This window comes from Plectrocnemia conspersa, unplaced genomic scaffold (assembly GCF_051122295.1).
Source record: "Plectrocnemia conspersa isolate PC_06_02 unplaced genomic scaffold, ASM5112229v1 ptg000002l, whole genome shotgun sequence".
NCBI lineage: Eukaryota > Metazoa > Arthropoda > Insecta > Trichoptera > Polycentropodidae > Plectrocnemia > Plectrocnemia conspersa.
Window position 1 is genome coordinate 12,746,809 of NW_028277166.1, and position 22,628 is coordinate 12,769,436.

Below are 22,628 nucleotides of genomic sequence, written 5' to 3' on the forward strand. Positions count from 1 at the left end.
TGTTGAATGTATTATCATGAGATTGATCGTAATCAGTAATTTTTCTGTAATAATATTTTTTAATTTAATTTAAATACACGCAATGAGAAATTCATCTCGTTTAGTTATTCTATAGAAAAGTAGCAATGATAATATGAGAATGTTGAGTTAATTTCACCCCTAAGATAATCAATTGAATACGTAAGAGGGTTTGTGCTGCTCATTATAAATAATATATTTTTTAAGATTGCCACACAATTCCAATGCCAAAGTGATATTTATTCAACTCTAATCTCTTATGATCTTACCATATTAATGAAACGTACATATGGGTATGCAATTAAAAATTAACGCATTTAACATTTAAGCCTAAGCAATTTAAAATATTATCCTTCGGGATGAGTTCATTAGTCAGACGCCATTATACTTTTTGTCGGCTTTCAATTAACTCGACATAATAGCTTTTATGATATGACGTAATTATATTATCATTTATGTAGCATTTATTTCATGCTGAATTAGCGAAATAGACTGCCGATTATGTGAATAAGGAATAATGTAGTCGATATTTTCAAGTTTTAAATAAATCATATTTTCCTGATTATTGTATAGTAAATAATGACAAAAATATTATTTTTATTTATACTCTATATTTTTGAACTTATATTTTTATCAAAGATTAGTTTTAAATGAACTAAATCGTATTGAGAGTCAATAGCTAGAAGTAAATATCATGGAAACTGAACTTTTATATAATTAACGATTAAAATGTGTTACATTGTTAATTACAATGAAACTTATTTAAGATATTGTTTTGTATTGATTCAGTTGTACTTTAAGAATTAACTATATTTTTTTTTGTCAAATATCGAAAGAAAAATGTATATTGAAGATATATTAAAATCTCATAAAAATATATAGTATACATATATTTTTTATCTTTAAAATCGTTATTCTTAGATTAAAATTGCTTAAGGATTAAAATTGTATGAGTCATCAGTTATATCATATACAGTGCTAACGAATTTTTAGTATTTTTTGAAAATTAACTAATTTATATTACGTCTATATCAATAAGAGGATTTATTTTCATATATTCATAAGTTTTGACTAGGATTTTGACACGTAAAGACCCCTGCGAATTTTTGAAATGGACGAAAAATTATGGCATATTACTGATTAAGATTGATAAAATCTATAATAGCAATGTTTACCATAAACATTTGTGATGTGTTTCAATAGATTATAATTTAATAATAGGTACATTCCATTGGATACGAGAGTCAAATAATTAACTGTCGTAATACGCTTGCATCGTCTTGGAATGATTTTTCTTCTGCAATTTATAAATTTAGTGTATTCGTTTGCAGATATTTAAAACATTTATATCATTCTCCAGACTTGCCTTCTCATGTTGAGAAAAAATGTAAAGAGAAGATGAAAATGTCACTAGATACATTTTTTATTTTTAAACAATCAAGTTTTTATTCCAGTAGTATTCAAAAGTTCATTTATATGCATAAGTTAGAAGACCGACCACAGCTTATATATTATTTTCAGAACATACATTGCATAATTTGTATAACAAGTTGTTTTCCCAATTCGAATTAACATATTCGATACACATGTACATAGGAACTTTCTATTTGTTCCCAGTCCACTTTTCTTGTATTAATTTATCAGGGTTAATTATGCAAAGAGTGTGGAGGAGGGTTTAGGCAATTACCCTTCCCGGCGATAAGTCCGTAATGTATCGTAAAGGGTCTAAACTTGGTCGGTGTTCACGGGTCCGTAAAACTGCTCGACCGCGCCCTCAACCATTGAAAGCGCCCACTGACTGTCATATTAGATCAAATTCGCAAAACCAATTAGCCGATCGTTGGGTTAATACTAAACGCGACCTTCGATAATACTATTAATAATAATAATTCAGATAAGTCCCGGTGGAGCGTTCCGTATATTTAATACCCAGTTGAAACTATAATTTCCATACCGGATTAACCCGTCGCTGTTGACTCTATAAAGTCATTGGGTCAACATTGATCTGTGGAATTTGCGAATAATTTTGTCAAGATGCCAAATTCTAATTTAGCCAGACATGGTAACACTAAATACTTGCTTTTTATAATAAATATATATATGCATCAAGGAGAAATTGTGGTTTAAATTTAGCAATGACTTCCTAGTGGACCGGTTTTTTATTGTCTGAATAAAAAGGTAGTTTTAATATTATTAAATAAAGATAAAGTCGATTAGAATTGTTGAGAAAATCATAAATTATTTTTCGCCATTCAAATACCTCTATTAAAAATTTCCAAAAAAATATGCATATTTTCAAACATCTAGCACGGACCCACCCTTTTTTATGCAGCTGTATAAAAAAAAAACAAGCGGTTGCAATACGTTTAAAAATATTTATACAAATTTAATTTTTAACAAAAAGGCTCAAAAAAAATTCTCGAGAAATGATAATTTCAAAATAAAAAAAAAAGTTTTTGAGGACACTAAATAGGTCGTAGTCTTAATTAGGTCACTATTAAGCTTTACTAAAAAATAAATTTCTTAGATTAATTTCATTGGCGGCTACTAAAAATATTTAAAAATTCGTAACTCTGCTTAAAAAATCATAGAAAAATAAAATGAGATTAAAAATTATACGTATTTTTATATATAAAAATCTACATAATTCTTGCAACATAGTAAAAATATATATAGGCATTTTTGTCTTGTAATCTTCAATCGATTCATTGTCACTTAGGTTAGCTATCCGTTTATTTTTCATAGGAAAGGACAATATTTTATATACATATAGGTAGATAATAATGTTGATTATTTAATTGATATATTCTTAACACGCGTATACGTTTATTTTATGAGCTATAATTCTCATTTTTGAACTGCAATATAAAAAAGTAATTTAATAATTGCTTTATCGCATTTTCCAATCAACGAAGCATCCATTGTGTAGACCGATTTGTGCAAAAGTCATCAAAATAAATTTAATTTATAGCAAATGCTCGCGAGCTAAAATTGAAAGCGAACGTTAATAAAAATGATTGAATCGAAAGTGTATGTATATAATATAGCACTTAACGAACGTTGCATTAACTCGGCAAACATGTGCAGCATCATAAATAAATGGACCAATTGATCCGAAGAAAGTTTTAATGATAACAATTTTCGCCGAAGTCTCCTACTAACGGTTTTTGTTATCGTAAATTCAATGAAAAATATGAATAACAATATCGTTTTTACGAGGTTCTTATCGCCTTCGTGTAAATATCTTTACAACAAACGCATTGTGTGATATTTTATTGGTTCACATACGATTTTAGGCAGTTACTTTGCGACTGTACGGTGGTTGGGTGACAATACTGCTTATGCATTAGTTTCTATACGCCCCTCAGTTCTGCGAATATTTATTGGGTCGTTGGTAGTTCCCATTGAGTCCAGGGTCGTATTCATCAAGTTTGATAGTTATTGTGAAATTAAACGGTAAATTTGCACGTCCGTTCGTGTACATGTGAAGAACTATGGCACCCAAATTTCATAGGAAAAGTTTTAAAATGTATGTATATAATATACTATATCAACATATTGGCAATGTATGCTTAAGCATTAACATAACTTAACTTTATATTTTTTGTGGCACATTAAAAAGTAGCTCGATTTATTACATATCAAGTACATAACCCATATTAAAGTATTCACTTCAACAATTTAAATAATATGATACTAAGTCTAATTTGAACAATGTTTCACCATGTCCTTATCTCAGTTTATTTTTTTAATAAATAAATGTAAAATTTTATATTTATATATTAATTTTTATATTATTTTAAATTTTCTTGTAGACAGGTGGGATCATTTTTTTTCTAAAATATTTTTAAAATACCATAAAACAAATTAGTTTTTAAATCGATTCTATTATTTTGAATTAAATCCAAAATATTTTTTATATGAAATTTTTATGAATTCGTTCATGATATTTTAATTTTAATTTATCAATCATTAGATTTGAGAAACTTTAGCAATAAATATCAAATTATAGATTTTTCTATATATTTTTTTAGTTAGCTTACCAGCACTAATTATTATTTTTCAAAGATTTTTTATTCAGATTTTACAAATGTTTTTCAAATATAAATTAAACTTTGAATCGAATTAGAGCTTTTTCAGTATATTTTCTTAGTTACTACTAATGATGTTTTTTTTATATAAAATTAACAATTCCCCGATAATATGCTTTTTGTATAATATTTTCTTTTTATTTTAGATAAAATGATCATGATATTGCGACATAAAATTGATCATGAAAACAGCATTAATCTCATTTATCGATTTATGAATAATATATGTATTTATTGTCGTGGTGAAAGTAAAACTAATTTGGTAATAAATTTAGTTGAAACAAAAATATTGTTTCAGTCTGGATAGTTGCTACAAATCACCTATGTATGTATACAATATCTTATCAGTCAGCGTCAGTTTGTGCTGTGGTCCATTTGAATTTATAAAGCTTAAGGAATCAAGAGTTTAATCGGTAGCTTTACATTCATCCATTATTTTTTTTAAATGAGTAAAAATAAGGTGTTTTATAATAAATGTTATTATCCCATGAATCGAAAATATAATAAAAAGTAGATATAAAATTACAAAACAAACTTATGCCTAAAAATCCTTACTCTGACATCTTTTAAATTTAGACTGACACTCAAAGTTTGCAATTTTGCCCCACAGTGATATTTAAATTTTATATTCTTTGATAAAAGCTTATATATACTATGTATATATGGAGAACCATTCAAAATGTCTAATATAGCATAACATACTAACATACTTTTCTTAAGTGTATATCTAGTTCTAATTCGCTAAAACTATATTTGAAGGCACTCCGCCACGACACTGCAGATTTTTTTTGTACTTTTACCAACCATATATTTGTGAGTTGTTTACACTTAATGTGCCAAATGCCAGCCATCGTTATTAAAAATTACAAAGGCACAAGTTGCGTATGACAGCCCTGGCGACGTTAAAAATTAACATTTAATTTTCGTAATTTTATGAATGCTATATAGTGGTGATAATTTTAAACGTTTCTCTATTGATGGCTCTATATACTTAAAGTCTTGTAATATCTTAAATAAAAAAACGAGTAAAAGTACTACAAATCGTTAATATATTTTCTTTTAGATTTAAACCACAGTTATATTGTAAATATTTTCTCATGAAAAAGTTTCTTATTTACCGGTAAAAGCGTAAGTGCTTATTAATATATCATAACATATCATAGTTTATATGAATATCTACTCCAAATTTTATCTAGCTATTATTCGCAAAAACTATATCTGATGGTTGCAGATTTATTATACTGATATTTTTTATACTTTTATTTGTGAGTTATTAAGTTAGAAACAAAAAAGTCTTAAAAGTTATCATTAAAAATCCTCATTTAAACTTATTTTAATTTTAAACTGACACCTTATGTTCGCAATTTCATTTCACCGTGATATTTGAAATATTTTCTCATGAGAAAAAAATCATATTCTTTGGTACAAGTTTCTATATACGGTCAGCCATTCAAAATGACAAATATATCATAGCATACCAGAGTCTATATTAATGTTTTCTCAAGTGCACATCTAGTTATTATTTGTTAAAACTATATATGAAGGCACTCCGCCACGACACTTTGCAAACTCACTAATATTTTCAAGTATTTTTTTATCAATTATACATTTGTGAGATGTTCAGTTAAATACAAAATTATAAAAGAAAAAAGAGTAAGAGTCTTCAAAATTATATCTGAGAATTCTCAATCTAACTTTTACTAAATTTAAAGTGTCATATTTTGTCCCACTGTGATTTAAGAAAAAGCTTATTATACTATCGATTAAAGCTTTAATAATCAAATAAGCATTCGGAAATTCTAACATAATTGAGTTTATATTTGTTAAAACTACATTTGAGGGTACTCCGCCACAACACATCTTATGTTATCTAAAACAATATCTACATTGATTAAAATCTTAAATACAGACTCTAATCTCAAACCTTCTACAACCGTTAGCGTTACATAAAAAAGTTTGCTTATGCATTAGCCCTGAAGAACGATAAAACATGCACCATCATACTTATGCATTGAGATAATATACTCTGCGCGGGAAGCTGGCAGGTGTTGTTATACCATTAATGTCGAAATCGACCTCCATTGTGTTGCCTATCTGCGTATGACGTACTCATTGTGAGTTGCCTATTATGCACACAGCTTATTCAACAGATGCATTTGTCACTTTTTCGGCTTTTTCTCATTTTACCGAACTGAGCGTCCATCGCATTGTGCTTCGTCAAAGATGTCATTACACAAATTACGCTCACTTAAATGAGCCTTTGAGCTAACAGCCGCTGCTCTAAGCCAATTTAAGTATATTATGAATCGAGATGGCCAAGGGGTACCAAAACACAGATGAAACATAAAAAGACAAGGTTGCGATCGGAATCGTAGATTATTCCGATTTCCGATAAAATCTAGAATTGCAGCTTTCGAATGGACACGAAAGGGATTGTGTGAGCTTGCGCTTTTAAAGCGCTTCGTTCGTGTCTGTTTTGATTGTTTTTTAGATGGTGAAAAATATTTTTTAGATAGGAATAAGTATACAGATATTGTGATTAATTAAAGCGCAGATATCAGAAGAGCAAACATGGCGTGTATGTCGATAGTTCAAATTGTTGTACATAAGCTAACACGAACGTGTTATTAGTCTGAATCATAGTTTATTTTAAGTTGTAATTAATGTAGAGTACTGTGTTACCAAGCCTTTGTTATGAGCGTATAGAACGAATAGAGCGTTGATAATTAAAGATACGTTACTTCTAGTTATGTTTTATTAGAAAGGTATTTAAATATATAATATAAATTACTGTAGATGGTTGTGATACTTTACTCAAAAGTGCTAATGAATAAAAAATTAGAATAGACTCGTTTTTTAAATTCCTTTTATTGCATTAACAAACCAAACTCTATTCAGTGCATCTGATTTAGATGTCTCAGGTAGCTACAGGACAAACTAGGGCTGAGATAAATATTTATTCCACCGATTTAAATTAACACAGATGTTAATAATTGTATTATAAATTTAATTGACATTATATGCTCATTTTAACTAGTCAGGATTTTTTTCTAAATCTATACATTGGCAAAAATATATAGTTTAACTACATTAAATGAAAGAATAGATTCATTTTATTCTTAAAAGATTTTAGTATTTAGTTATTTCGTTTAGATCTGCAAAGTTATTTTTAAAATAAAATAAATAGAATAGATATATATATAACTATCATTAATATAGCAATATTTTAGTGACAAAAATAAGATAAATAAAGTCGTATGGACTATGCATTAGAAAAAAATTGTTTAAGCTGTTTTCCTTATGAACGATCAATATGTAAAAGATGACTTCTACAAAAGTCAAAGTAGAAAGGCACTACTTTATACATATATTATGTTAAAAATAAATAAAATAATTTAAATGTAAAATTTTGGCATTTTCATTATAAAAAAAACATTTATAAAAAAGTGTCTTTTGCAATAAATTACATAAAAATCTCTAATGAGATGTAATTTTGCTGCTCACCCGCGCGTTTAAATCGCTTTATTATTCCATAGCAAAATTTTATTAGTAAATCAAGTCATCAAATTAGAACGTCGCTTTAACTATATAGTATATGTACGACATTAAATCATTTTTTATTTATTAAATAATTGTATTCATTGGTATTTTTTCGCGCGTTATAAAATTCCTGCGCAACGAACGGTATATTATTAAATATAGTTATACGAAGAAGAAGAATATAACGAGTGGCATCGTAACCGCAAACTCTTGACCCAATCTTCTGGACATCAGGTGCGAGAAGACTACCAGTACTAGATCAACCGGACGGGCTCGGACCGGAGATATCATGTACCACAGCCGGAGGCTGTACCGGTTTTAACATCTCTAAGAATAACATTTATTACAAGCCTGTGCCGAAATAACGAATCTGCAAAATGCAGCATTTACGCAACACAATCTGAGCTTTCTATGTTTCGTTGAACTTAATTTGTTATGCAAATTTGCGCCTTTGCCCTCAAGTGCTATTGTATAATAAAACATAGCATAACCAATATTTTTTATTGATGTGTTATTTATAACATAATCGATTCGAATGTATAATGGAAACGTTTTAGTAATGAGATGCCTGTTTCGAAGCAGATTATCCACAGACGTATCGACCGTGTTGCTAATTATCCTCGGAGGGGAGATAAGTACGAAGAGGATGATTTCTGAAGGGCTCCCTCGAGGGTTGAGGGTTCTCTTATCTTGTCTTGTTTACATTACATCTCGGTTAATTAATATGGTGCGATGTGGATGGGTTAAATTTATGCTTATATATACTATTATTGGGATGATAAATAAATACACATATATTGCATAGTTTGCTCTGTAAAATATAATAGTTAAATTTTTGTTAGCACATTACCGCAAAATGTAATTGTGGGATGGCATAGAAAGAGACGACCCTTTTTTATTCAATATATTTGAAGGGCTGTGCTTTATATTGATAAATGTTCACTGCAATTGTTTAGATTCCGGAAGCTCTTTATATCCCAGCAAACAAAAAGCAATATCTTTTTAGTGGATTTCGGGTTTGAAAGCGCCTAAATTTACTTTCGCAAATCCTATGTTATTTTGTGTCATACATAGTTTTGTATTTTGCTCAGAGAGAAACCAATATTTGCAGCAGGATTACAAACATTGTATTACAGCTTTATGACGGATTTAATACAAAATAGTTCAAGGATTTCATACAGATACATAATATCTATATTTACTTATTATTAAAAATGCGCATGTTTTTTTAAAAAAAAAATTAGATTTAGAAGGGATAGTAGCGTATACTTAATTTACAAGCTGGATTGTGTAAGGAGGGCGTTTTCGAGCGCTGACTTCCTGACAGCAACATTCAAGAATAAGGGTCGCAAACGCGACGCTTTAGGACTCAGACAGCTAAGCAAAACACCGACACCACCCCTTAGCCACATAAAAATATACTTCGTAGAGAATAGATTGAATGATCTAGTAAAAAAGCACTATGATTTGTAGTAATATCTAAAAAAAATCCTTTGAATCCTCTTTAAAAATCAGGAGTACTCCACATTGCTAGATAGCTCCATATTCCAAACAACGAAACAATATTCTAAAACACAACGAACTAGGACATTATCGGTTTACAATAAATTTATATTACTGTTAAATACAGCAAAATTTGCTGTAAACATATTTTAAACTACCAGTTTTCGGTTGATTAAAAAATCTCATTAAAAAAAATAAGCGTAACTGTTCCGACCTTTTAGTCATGGAGTTTATTTTGTTAAGACAAAGTAATTGTTATGCAATGATTTTTCTGTGGGTGCATCCGTAGGCTCCAGGCGTTTATGAAGGAGGTTCACTACGTATTCCTGACGTTGAGCTAGACTAGTAATTGCGAAGAGAGAAGCGGCAGCTTTTGCGTATTTCACTGGTCTGAAATATAATTCCGAAGTGGATGTTCAAGTAGAAGAAGTTTCTGAAAAATTCCTATACGAAATGTCTGAAAGAAAGTGATTCTTGGTTGTCCATGTAATATTATTTATCCATAAGATATTTTGTTGTCAGCTTTTTTTCTGTGGGATCAATTACAGAAGGATGGCAAATTTTTTGAAACAAATTGCCGTTTGCCGATAAACATATTACAAACGGCTGTTTTAACGATAAATCCTAATACACGCGTTATCTCATCTCCGGATATTTTAATCCTTTTATATTTATGCATAATACTTAAAGACTTAGGCTATTAAAAAGTATCATTTTAACGAAGAAACCCATTTTTACGTGTTGGCCTTTTTTTAAATGAAATAAGATGAGTTAATCTTTCCAATTGTGAATAGAAGAGTGGTTCAATTAATGAACCCTATTTAAAACTAAGATATTTTGTGATGATATTTGCACCAGAGTTTTTTTATCAGAAATTCGTAAAATTCTCTCCGACTTGCTTCTAACAAAGACATTAGTGTTTAGGTTTAGAGATGCTTAATAATATAACATATATTAGTATGTACTCTTTTGATGTCTAGGTTATTTCAATAAATTATTTTTTAGAGTACTGTAAAATAGTTAAGTGAAGTTATATTAAATTTGTCTCACTTAAATTTCATCAATTGTAGAAAATGCGATAGCCTGATTTTATCAAATAGTAGAAATTAAATTATAGAACAAATTGATAAGCTGATAAAATTATTGTTTATTAATAGTTGATTTGAGTAAACATGGAAATGTTAAAATTATTATTTTGCTAAATTATTAATGAATATAGTTTAAGTCAAGTCATTAATAAAAATTTGCGGATGGATAGTAACGGGTTTCAATTATACACAGCTCAGGCCACTGAATAGATAATTTTTATAATTAGTTGCATATTGAATCGAATGCTATGATATAATGGCTAGCGGGCGAGGCCTTGCCGGTCGTTGTATTCCCGTCGTTTTTGGCTATAAAATATAAATGGGCTCCACACAAACACAATGAATGATTTATTAAAGACAGTAAGAAGAGAAGTGATATACTTAAAAAAATAAGAAAGGGATGAAAATATTTACATCTATTGTACAAACTTGAATCGGTTATAAAAGTCATTTATAGTTAAAATTCTTATCGCTGGATTTCCGCACACAATTTTGACATTGTCCATTCGTTTATAAGCCAATGAAAACCTTAGTACGGAATTTTAAAAACTACTATTGAGTTATAAATGTAGTAATATATAATATAAGTATTTACATACTAAAAAAAGCAGACCTTATCAATATAAAATTTAGAAGCATGAGGAAATGATAATACAGAACAAACTAGTTTGTAAATATAATAAACTTATAAAATATGAATTAGTTATATGTTTGATATAGTTAAAAAATAATCGAATTAGCAGAATTTAATTAGTTAAACGATTCATTAATATCAAGTACTTATATATATGTATCCTTTCATAAGCCGAAAAGCGTTCAAAATGAGATGGATGTAAATAAATCAAACGTTGAAAGGAAATCCCATGAAAGGAATCGCTTTATAGCATCGTATCAGCGCTCTTCGATAACTGAGTGCTGAAAAAAGGCTCGATTTGTGCGAAAGAAGCTGCGAAGAAATCTTTGAAAATATATTACATAACCCATACATATAGAGATATATTTTTGCGATGTATTCTAGGGTCACTGGCACTGCCTCCCTCGGTATATATATATTTTATTACATCATCTACAGTGAAAGGGGTCGTAAGATTTGTCGTCATTCTCCTTTCTCAACTACACACAGTCCGATGGTCTTTGTTTAACCACTGGGTCACGCTGCAAGTGAACCCTTTGCTAATTTACTGCCGCTGCTGCTGCAAAAACCAGAATGGAATTTATATATTTCACCTGGGTATATGTATTATGAAGCTGCACGCTTGTTATATAATAATTTCGTACAAATTTGCACGATCCCGTTGCATTTTCTGGTTTTAGTAATGACGATCACGATTCTTGGCTTACAATTTAGTAGATTAGAGTTGATAAAAAATGACCTAAATTGTGGCAGGTCAATGTTTGATATGTCTTTTTTTCTAGAATTGCCTAAAAAAACGCGTGTAAGCTATCAAATCTTTTCTATCGATGTTTAATACTACATCATTACATCGTGTTATTATATAATACAAGTATTAGCACAGAAGTGAAAAAAAATCACAATAAAAGTAACGTTACTGAAAAAATTAAAGCTCATTTGATAAAAATACTATTTATTTCTACATTTTATGTTTGATTAGTTTTTTTTTAATTTAAACATTTAAGGAATGCAGCTTGATCTGTTTTGCTTATATTTATATATCATTAGTTTTTTCAATAACTCTGCCGCAATCAGAGTATCATCGCGTATAATTCGATAATCACCTTTCCGGTCACATATTTGTTTCACTCACCGGTTGACATCATAACACATCGTTTTTTATTGGAGCGTTAAAAGTGACCGATCCGTGTCATTTAATCTGACGAAACGGTCGCAAATAATTATATAGTTCGGGTATCGCCGGTCGACGAAATCAAACGGACCGATTGGCCAATAAGTGAAACTGCAGCCGAAGCTTAGAAAGTTTTCGATCGCGAAATTTACGAGAACTTACGAATACAACATAACGATTAACGACAGTGATACTGTGCGAAAACCGTGACCGAAATATTTTAAAAAGTTAATTTTATGTTTGGCACCGACGGCACCATGCACAATACACACCATCAGATGCATAATATAGATGTTTGCTAGTAAAGTATATATAATCACGTGGCACGTGATTGTAGATAACGTTATTTATTATTGTTTAATTCCATAAAATAATTGAACATGTTACATTGACCCACAGAATTTTAGGTCGATTTTTGATTATTATGTCAGATTTCGAATCAAAATCCGTTTTAAAATGGTGTAAAGCAATGTTATAAGATAATAAACTAATACGACATTTCAGATATGATTATGTCCGAGGGTTGTCTAATAAGAGAGCTGCAGGATGGACTGTAATTGTAAAAAAATAATTTTCTTGCTTTTATACAACATTTATTTTACGATGAATTATCTGCTATTTTTAAATGCGGACTATACTAAAATTCACCTCAATAATTTATTTAAATTAAAATATATTATAAACGTATTTTTTGAAAAGGTAGATAAATATAAAATAAAACGCATTTTAAATTTTTTTTTATTATAATTAAAAAAAATATATTTACAAAGAAAGTATTCTAAACACCAGTCTTGGACGAGTATAACAGATATATGGTTTAAATAAAATTTATAATAACTTGTTACGCTGAAAAAATCTTTCAATGTCATTTTATGATATTTACGTGTGTAAAAAACCGCTTTATTCTTTATTCTATTCAAGGGAAAAAATAAAGTCGTAATATATTTTTTCATTTATTGCAGTTATAAGCTTTTGTTTTTGCGTGTATATACTACAGAATCCGTCGTTAAGCATTAGAGGTCAAAAAAGATAGATTTTACCCGTCCCGTGGATTACCATCAACGAACATGACCATTAGGTGCTATCTGACGCGTCGCTTATGTTGTATGTTATTTATTAATTTCGGTCGAGTGTTTTTGATTTTAATGTTTAATTATTCATGCAGAAACGGATTTCACCATTTACAGTTATGTAATTAAAGAGCTGCAGAAGTTGATTTAAATTAAAAATTATAAATCATGTAAATCCAGAATGACGCGTTCCTAGTGTTTTTTAATTTTTATCGTGACTGGGAGAGTAGAATTAATGCTTATTTTATTATAATAATTTCGATCGATCATCATAGTTTAGGTTTTCTGAGATTTTCTTAATCTCACGAATAGATATCGTGATGAATAATTGAAAAAAAATTGCTAAAATAATATTTTTTTATGGTAATTTGTAATAATAGTGTATAATTAATAAACATAGATACAATTGATTTCAGTCTGGTGTCTCGCTACTTACTTAGTAGTTGTTGAATGTGTTTATCGAATTGTAACGCATTAAGTTAACGTCTTATCAATTTTTAACGGAATATGGTTGTTTCTTAACAAAGGTAATAATAAAATAAATATTTTAATTGTTACAATAATGCTTGAAGATTTATTTAGACACTGAAAATATAAGGATTTTTACATTTCGTTCTTCTTAAAATATTTTAATACATATTAAAAGTATTACTAGAACGTCACTATAAATAATAAATATACAAATTGTATCTTATAACAACAAAATACACAAAAAGCCCATCCTTTTGTTGTAGACGAATCGTTTATCCGTATTTCGACAATAGGTCATTATGATAATTCAGATATTCCGGTTGTGCGACCATCAGCTTTCACTTTCACAAGCGTTATGCAATTATGCAATTTAGCCATCCATCTTAAACCTAGCAAAGATATATTTTTATTGCATTTACAACCATCGACTTCCACTCACCTGCACCTTAATCACAGGTGCATACACAAGATGCAGTGAATGGAAGGTCGACTTATTATGACATAACACGTAATACTATAAACGCATGATTTTTTAGAAAAAACTATATATGTATATATATAATCTCATTTCGAAGGACCCGTAAGGGAGCGCCGATAAAGCAGGCGATGCCGGTTTACGACCCTAAAATCGGTAGTATAGATGCGCGATAAAGCTCTCCATTTCAGAGTGTTCAAGACCTTGGAAAATTGCTCTCTTGGCGTATGTTAAAATTTCAGAACATCGATCTGTAAACTGTTCAATCGCTTGGAATTTTTAGTAGTAAATAAATATAGGAAAGCTTTTAGCTGTGAAAGCTTCGAGTGGGTGAGAAAGATCAACGCTCTTGAACGATTAACGAGATGCATCATCGGCTTGCAGCAGTAAGTGCAAAAGATCAACGAACGAAGCCAGTGAAAGTGGTCGTAATGAGAAAATTCAATCGTGATTCGGACGCGTAAATTCTGTCGTGAAGGTGAACGGTGCAAATCAGTCGAAACTCTCGAGTAGTAAATTTAAGCCGTTAAATTGAACGATTCGACACGAGCAAGTAGTTTAATTTGCAAATATTTAGTTTGTAATGATATTATAGAATAATGCGCTGACATTCACATTTTCTTTTATATGGAAACCCATTTCGAAGATTGCAGTATTTAAGTAAACGAATATCGACAATCAGTAATGAAACTGATTAGTCTTGTTGCTACAAAGGCAGAAGTTAGTTTATATTTCTATAATAAATCAAAATAGCTGATTGTTAAATACCTAACCTAACCAGAAATATCCGTTAAAAATGTATCAAATGTAACTAACAATACATTATATAAAAATACAGTTAAATTGTATGTGCCACATAAATGACACTCTAACTGTTCCTTTCTATCTTAATAAAGCAATCTTCCACCGAGCAGATTACATTATCACTTGTCATTGACACGAGCCGAAAGGATTATCCACACCTTGAGGCGTTTCTTTGCCACTCAATCTCCAGCATTGGCCACGCTACCAGCAATATATCACTTTGGCGACGGTTTTTGCTTTTCTCTGCACTACCATCGCCGACAAGCAACGGTCTCGTGCCCGATGTAATTGTCGGAAATATGTTAAGATCAGCTTCGTGATCTGACCATCACGATCAGGCCAGCGGCCATTGGAAGGTCCCTCGTGCACCTTGTGCAACGATGCACAATCACTTACATAGGGATGCCGCCCACAGTGATCTAGCTACATATAGCTTAACCGTGCCTATATTTTGTCAGTCTGGAATTTGTGAGTGTGATCTCTCATAATGCTTCACAGAAATGTGAGATTATACGTTGTGTAAACTAAACAAGAGCTTTTGAAAACGCTTAAGCCCAAAGTTCCTAGAGCGATTGCAAAGATAATAACGGCTTTAGATATGATGGATTAAATATGTATCTCAAGAGATTATTTAAAGAGCAAAATGCTCGTCGCTTATTAGTTTTATCGACGCGAATGAAAGCGACACAAAATTGGAATAAAACAACAATACAAATGTGGCTAGTTAATGGATTTTTTAAAGACAATTTCATGTCGAGAGAAAGGTATTTGATACTACGCTGATTCTCAACAATTGATAAACCACAATGGAACAACTGCGACTGATTTGTGATCACGATTCACGATCTTGTGATAGTAAGAACGGTTGTAAAAAATGCAAATTTACCGCTATTTAAAGTGATTTGTATGATTTTATTTACAACGTATTGAAATTTGTTATTGTTAAGTATTTTCATTGTTAAATTCATATTGTTGACCTTGACCTAAGATATACACAAATATTTGGTATCAAAATGATATATATTTTTAAACCATTAAGATTATTTGGAGATATACTAGGTTCAAAATAATTATATTTATCTTAAAAAGCTCTTTTCCATTCTATTACTATTTACTGTTTGGATGGAAATTGTTGACTTTTCAATAACATACACTCATTTCAATTGACTTTTGATAAAAAAAACACTATTTTATATAAAAATTTTCTCTCTTTTACTAGAAAAGTTAAAATATCTAGAGCCCAAAACTGAGTAAAAAAGCAATTTAATATGTAAAATAAATTAAAATGTATCAATATAAAACAGAAAAATCAAGCTAAAAATGTTTTTTCTTAATATTTTTGTAAAAGAGAAACGAGGATTAAATATTAAAACGTATAAATTCAGTGATTTTTAATATTTTGAAAAAGTAAAAGATGTATAAAAAGCAAAAATTAATTATGTAAAAAATATTTAAATGTGTGTAAAAAAAGTTTTTATTTAAATTTTTAAATTATTTTAATATCTAGTATTATAAAATATTTTTGCCTTTTTCTTTTTTCTAGAATTTTTAAGTAGAATAACATTTTTTTTTGTTTTTTTTTATTTTTAATTTTTATTATACAACTTTTTTTATCTATTACAGATACAAGCGACAATTTTCTAATTTTTGCAAAGCTGCTATTTTTAAACAAGATTTACAAGGTCTGATTTTAAAACAAATTTCATGTCGATATGACTAAAACTATTGTCGTTTCCTCAAAAATACCTCATAATTCAAATATATATATATATATATATATATATATATATATATATATATATATATATATATATATATATATATATATATATATATATATATATATATATATATATATATATATATATATATATATATATATATATAAAATTTTATAATTTAAAAAAAAATTATATTTTAAAACGTTTATTATATTTACATTTTTTTCAAATTATTTTAAGTATGTTACATTTTTTATTTTTTGATTAGCCGCCATTTTGAAACAATAGTTTGCTAAGATATTTACAAGGTATTTTTATGTCGATATGTTAAAAACAAAGGTAGTTATCATGTTCTCAAAAACCGTCCAATCCCATATAAAATTTTGCAATAAAATAATGGATAAACTAATGCGAGATATTTACTAGAACTATTTCTAAAATAAGTTTGATGTCGATATGATTAAAACTACAGTAGTTATCATGTTTTCAAAAACCGTTATATCGACATAAATTATAAAAAAACTTTACAGCAACAATTTTTTTTATAATAATTTCTAATGTAAAATGATATTTTTTTTTTAAGGTAGTTACAATTTTTCATTTTTAATGGCTGCCATCTTTAAACAATACGGAGAAATTAGTAGAAATATTTAAAACGTCTATTTTTAGAAAGAGTTTTGTTTTCAGTATGCTAAAAAGTTATCGTGTCCTTAAATTCTGTTTTATTTTATATGTACATATATAATAATAGTATTTCTATCTAAAATAATGTTATTCTATCTAAAAATCAAGCTTATATCTTTGTGGCAAAAATCCTGTGCAACGTAAATTGTATATTTTTGTAATCACTTAACCGAGATATAACAGAAATAGAAGAATAAAAAATTCGAAAACCAACAAATGAATCATAATGGAATATTTTATTTTAGTATTCTTTTATTATTATTATTTTTTAGCATCAATAATTCACGAGCTATCAAGTGATTCTTAATGTGTGATACATGAGCAAAAAGTGGTAAAAAGCATTAACGGTTCATAAAGTGTCTTTTATGGGTTATCGTTATTTCATTGCAGCAGTGTCATGGCCTTAAATTAAACAACGATAAAAAATATCGTATTATGTTAATCAATATTTATAACATACTTCCACCATATATGTATGTGTAATGCGTTTAAATAAATATAGAGATAATATCATTAACTAGTAAAAGTAAATGCTTACTATATTTCGTAGTCACAGATATCTTCAACTTTTTAGTATTGCAAATTTCAAACGTGAGAATTTTTGAACATCTATTAATAAATCATAAGCCCATATGTGCCATTATGTATAATTATTACTTAAAAAACTCACGATTCACGAATTTGTCTTAGGAACAATGGGTCGATATCATTGATAAAAAAATTGCTTTGTTTATACGTATAATGATAATAATTGCAATTGAAAAAATGTATAATAAATAGGAACGTTTGAACACATCTGATCAAACAATAGTGTGGGTGTGATCGCTGATATGATCTCTCATAGCCGCAATTACACTCTATGGAGAACCCTCATTGTCCATTGATTGAGCCAATTGGTTCATTGTTGGACATTGTTGGAGGTGTTGCCAGCATCGATGTTTTTTCTCAAATTAGCAAAATTAGATTAACACTGTTACTATAAATTCACTCAGATAAAAGATAATTGCTGAGTGAAAGTGCCTATTAAGCATTCAGGTTTACCAGAGTGAAACTGGTTCGAAAAACTTGGATGCTGCATGCTGACCCTGTACGGCTAAGATGCAGAAACTGCTCATTTAGATTAAAATTATATGTTATTTATGTTGCATGGCACTAATTGATTTGTTTTTATTGTTTCAGGTGAGTTAATCAACACTGTTCATTACTATTAGTAGATAATCATTCATGGTAAGATTTTATGTTAAATATTGTATTTATGGAAACAGATAATCGTGTGATTTTTAAATGCTTATGGTTCGATGAACATTGAGCATCTTCCAATTTTTTTAACAATGTTTGATTAAGGGCTTATAAAACAACGGTTTTTGTGTATATGTCATTGTGTATTTTGATGGAAGTGTACTGACCATCACTGAATTACAAAGCGTGACCGTAAACGTTGACTGAACATCTTCAAAGCAATTGTCCCTTTTTGCTATTTTTTATATATATAGTATAGATTATATTTTAAGCTGCTACTATTAGGTTGTAAAACAGAAATGTATTAATATACGTTTTATTTTCCTAAAAATATTTTTCATCTAAAAAATATTTTTTATTTACGAATATATGTTCACTATAGTGTTTTCTTGTTATGGTAGTATTGCCTTGAAACAGTATAATATATGAATCATAACTTTAAGTCATTATATTTTTACTTTCACTGTCGTTTCTCTTCGTTTATATTGTTTTATTGGTTTTAAGTCTATATACATAAATAAACTTGATTTATATAATAATACACTTAAAAGGCGAGAAATCTTTTTTTACAGATTCGTCTAAAAAAATGTTTTATATCAAGAACTGACTGATATTTTTTTAATTTATTTATTTATTACCGTAATTCTGCATGAGTATAAAATTACTCATTCTGCGGTTAAACTATTACATATATACATACATAAACATATACACATATTTTTTAAAGTTCAATCATTTTTTTTTTAAATATTTTTTAATTTCTTTAAAGTTATTTCTAATTGATATTGGTAAAACATTATATATTTTAAAAGCTATATATTTTAAAGAATTTGTTCTAAACTTTCTGAATATATTTAAACGTTTATAATTTATAGCAAAAATAAAAAAAAACTGATAATATAGTTAATGATTCAAGTATTAATAAACAAATAGATACGTTATTGTAAATATTTTTCTCGCAATTGAAAATAAAACTGTAGTTAATTATAAAACTACAGCTAAATCAATATGTTTTCTGTTCAGTATCTTATTGTCAATATGTCTATTGATATTTCGTTACTTTTATGAAGGGCATCGAAATTTTCTGTAGCACAAGCTATGTAATGTAATAGGAACCAATTTACCTCTTCTTAAATCTCAATATAAGATCTATCGAATCGTTACATATATTCAATATATCCATTTAAACACACTAATATAACACAAGTGTGGGATTTTCAACAATCTTACCTATTTACAACGAACATTAATAATTACTCTTTGCTTTATGAAATCTAACATAAATTGAATACCGTGATATATGACAGCATATAATTATTGCTGTTGTACTGCTTTACTATTTATTTACAGCAATGCATTCCCATATTATTTTTGAGTCACGATTTGTTGATTGTTCGTAAAAGTGTGGTAAATCATGACATTGTCTAGAACTATCATATATTTTGAATGAGATTTACAATTTTTTCAGTTGAAAAGGTAGTGAAACGATATTACAGATTTATATTTTTGATCGAACTACTTAATAACTAGTATATGTTTCTTACAATTTCAAAATAACGGTAGCTATGCAGCTCAATTTTAGAAAAGCTAAAATTGTTTTTTACGATCAAATATTATGGCATACCCTAATTAGTCTCAGAAGGCATAATGGAGGTTTCGACAATCTCACGAGCGGCTTAAGCATTGAAAACGTAATTTTGCAATCATCTGCAGTCCAAATGAGGAGTTAAACTCTTGCAATTTCGTAACTCTCATAACGATCCGTCGACGCGTCTTGCGTCAAATCTCTTTAGTCAAATTTCAAAGCTGGATTACTATGAAATCAACCACTTTCGATTGTATTATATTATGTACATAATATAATATATCTCAATAGACTCTAAATATTTACGTGCACAATGCGTTTATATAATATTCTTAAAGACAAAAAATACACAGTTTCCCACAGAGAAAAAGTTCTTCCGCCGTCGGTTCTCATTGTTCGAGCGAGTCATGCGCGAAAACTTTTTTTTGCGCGATTTTCACTAGAGTTTGTCACGGTTTCTATTAGATATGTGAAACTTTTTTAACATACGTACACGACGAATTACTGTAATGGGAGTCCATGGACCGTGGCTATGTATAAAAGTTTTTGGCAAGCGGTAATCTCTAACGGATGACAAAACTCTAGAGAAGACCCCCTCGAGCTCGCTCGAATTAGCTCGAATCGATTTTGGGGCGTTTGAGTTTCAATTACGTTTCGAGATGGTGGTTGGTTATACAAAATATTATTTTCAAGTGTAATTTAAGGCGTTATGGAGCGTTTTGAGAGCTTAAAGAAATATTTAGGAGGTTCAATTGAGATAATTAATCGGAATCATTAAATTTATTATATTTTTTAAAAGGTACTTTTAACAACTTTGCATATTATATAAACATTTGCTTTTCAAGATTATATGGATGACTTATAATGTGGTCAAATAAAAGCTAGTTTCTTGTGAATGATAGTGATCGATACGTTAAGTATATATTTTTAGAATAAGCTTGTTTTGAGCAGAAATATGAGAAGATTGAGATACAAATACTTTTTTAATATATAATATTTAAAAGATAAGTTAATATGTTTATCAACATTCCTCATGCATTTGACGATTCTATGAACAAGTTTCTTGATTCCAAAGTCTGATCTTTCGGTAACCGTTTGAGAAAGAACACTTCTTAACTTTGCTCATAAATTTCATCGCTCGCTTAAAGCTTATTGTTGCTTTTAATTAGGAAGTATTTAAAAAGTAAGCCTTTTACTAATTAAATAATATTTAATTTACTACATAAAATATAATAAATATGGCAAGTTAGAAATTTATAGAAAGATGCAATATTTCATTGTTTCATTACACATTATGATGCATTAGAAAAAATGACATTGGTCTATTTTTATATCCTTAAATTAATAGTTAATTTCGTTTTATATACCCAATTAAAAAAAACAGGCCTGACATGTTTCCCATTAGATTTGCTTCCAAATTACGATCTTGAGATAATGAATGGTTCTTGGGCTACTGACGTACATTTTTTTGCCTTTAATTAACTACGATAGGAAATAATCATAGGCAAAAAACAGTGCCATGAAAGGTGGCACAGTTAAAAATAACATGTTCCGGAAACAATTTCCATGCAGTTAAATGTATGCTTTTGTGAACAGTTGTAATTGTTTTAATATAAGTATTAAGGTGTTTCACATGAAGTAGCCGATCTTCTTTATTGAGGTAATAAAAGTTATATTTAACTACACCGTTATTATTCAAAACATGCTTTTATTTTTATTTATTGCTGAACTTCGTATTTCGAAGAAATGACTAAATGCTTAAAACGTGATCATCTGTAAAGAAAATGTCAGGGGAATATGAGAAAAATGCAACATTAATTAGTAAAGAATGAGGTCTCGCATTATCATGAAGAAATATCGCTCCATGTCTATTATATTTTCCTTAAATATGTTTTCGCTGTAATAGTATTTCTCCAGAATACAACAAACTTATTTGGATATTTTTTACTGGCTTACTACAGTCCTGCTCTCTTCTGGTTATTGTAGACAATTCATTTCTTATCGCAGGTAACTAATTAAGAACATACTTGTTGTTTTTGCATTTCGGTTAGTTCGTGCGGTACCCATTAGTCTGTTGTTTTCATTTTTCATAGGCACTCAAATGTTGTAAAACTTTTAAATCTGCTGCAAGTGTCCGAATTGTTGTTTGTGAATTGGACTTAACAGTGTTTCTCAATATTTTTATTTTTTTACGGAGCTCATTTTCAAGATACGAAATTAATCGGATCAATGTCTTACAGTATGCGCCGTATTGTTTTTTAGTTTGAACTCGTACAAAAAAGATATGTTAATATGTTTTCGACATATAAATATTTTTCATTTCAGTAAAATCATATCGAAACCGGTAGATATATATTTTAACAAGTGAAAACATAATTAATCTGGCAGGTCCTAGTAAAATTATATGATTTCAACTTTTTTATGTATACTAATATATACATTTACATAATTTTCATTATTTATTTATATGCAAGAACTGATATTAAAGTGAATGTATATTTTTTGTTATATTTTCACTAGTGAAGTCCAAATAC

General features: G+C 28.8%; 1 protein-coding gene across 6 annotated transcripts in view; it reads left to right on the forward strand.

Moving 5' to 3' along the window:
• LOC148237705 (transmembrane ascorbate-dependent reductase CYB561-like) overlaps window positions 1-22,628 on the forward strand; it is an 88,825-nt gene that overhangs the window by 25,218 nt on the left and 40,979 nt on the right. The gene's annotated exons all lie outside the window — the stretch shown is intronic.